At 34.8% G+C, this 1,220-nt stretch overlaps 1 pseudogene; it reads left to right on the plus strand.

Annotated features, from left to right (window-relative positions):
* Window positions 1-700: 700 nt before the first annotated feature.
* The window catches only part of LOC112001849 (uncharacterized protein At4g37920-like), a 32,666-nt pseudogene continuing 32,146 nt past the window's right edge, over window positions 701-1,220 (plus strand).

The raw sequence follows: 1,220 nt of genomic DNA on the forward strand, positions 1-1,220 counted from the left end.
TCTAGTGCAACATTGCAACAAAATTCACTTGGACATCTTTAAAATTTGACATCATAGTGAATTAATGTAAAATCTACTATTCTTGGAAAACTCGTTTGGAAGTCTTCTCCTAACGTCATTGGAGCAAAACCATAGAAAAACATATGAAAGAAAAGCTTAAAGGCAAACCTTTGGGTTTTGCAGTTTTGCCGAAGAAAGAGTACTCTTCTTCTTAAGATTACTATTATTTAGAGATTGGTTGGTGACTACGACCACTACAAGGGTATGCAAGTTTCATCATATTTATGCCAGGGGTCTCAATAAGAAATATATATGTAGCTTGGGTTATGATGCATCTTCTTCTTAATAATACTTAAAACATGCTTATTAACTAGTTTATGTTGGTACTTAGAAGATCACAATGCAATTCTTAACGTATTACTTAAATGCGCACACACAAATCACACCTATAAACCATCCACAAAAATGGGCATAACCAATTTAGGTAAACTAATAGCAAACAATGAACGAGTATATTCAGGTCCCACATGCTGCAAAACTGAATTTTAGCAACTCCTATTTTAACACTGAGGAGGAGGGTAATTAGAAACATAAATATATTATGAATGCACAATGACAAGCACAAAAGAGACAAAAAGTTACATTAAGTAGTAAAATACCTTAGTCAATAGATGTTTAGTTTTCAGATACTTTGACGGTAATGTGGTTGCAGACATTAAGTGACAAGAACAAGGCCAATCGAGGGAAACAAAAGGAGATAGCAACGTCTGGGGCTCAAAGTTTTGCACAAATAGCTGATGACATGGTAAGAAATGCATTCCAAGTGCTACTATATTTGTGTATCACATAAGCTGATTTTATGCTTCTGAATCATACTAAATGTTAAAAATACTCTTTTACTTTGTTGTTAAAGCCAAGATATAAACTTTGAAGTCATGAACACCTAAGTCAATGCAAATGATAAACAACAGGACAAATCTAAGAGCAATTGTGTGATTTGTATGACCTTTTGTTCATCATGTAGGCGAAAGCTAATGGTGCTCCAGTCGAGCGCACAGACGTGTATCTAAAAGTATACCGGAGGAGAGATGGGACTGCTGTTACTCCTCGTGCGCAAGAGAACATAGTAAGCACAATTTGAAACTTCCTTTTAGTGTATTTTGTGTTTGTATTGTTTATGGTGTGTAATATGTTATTTGGTTGTTGTGGGAAAACGTACA

Source organism: Quercus suber, unplaced genomic scaffold (genome assembly GCF_002906115.3).
Source record: "Quercus suber isolate HL8 unplaced genomic scaffold, Cork oak 2.0 scaffold_246, whole genome shotgun sequence".
Classification (NCBI taxonomy): domain Eukaryota; kingdom Viridiplantae; phylum Streptophyta; class Magnoliopsida; order Fagales; family Fagaceae; genus Quercus; species Quercus suber.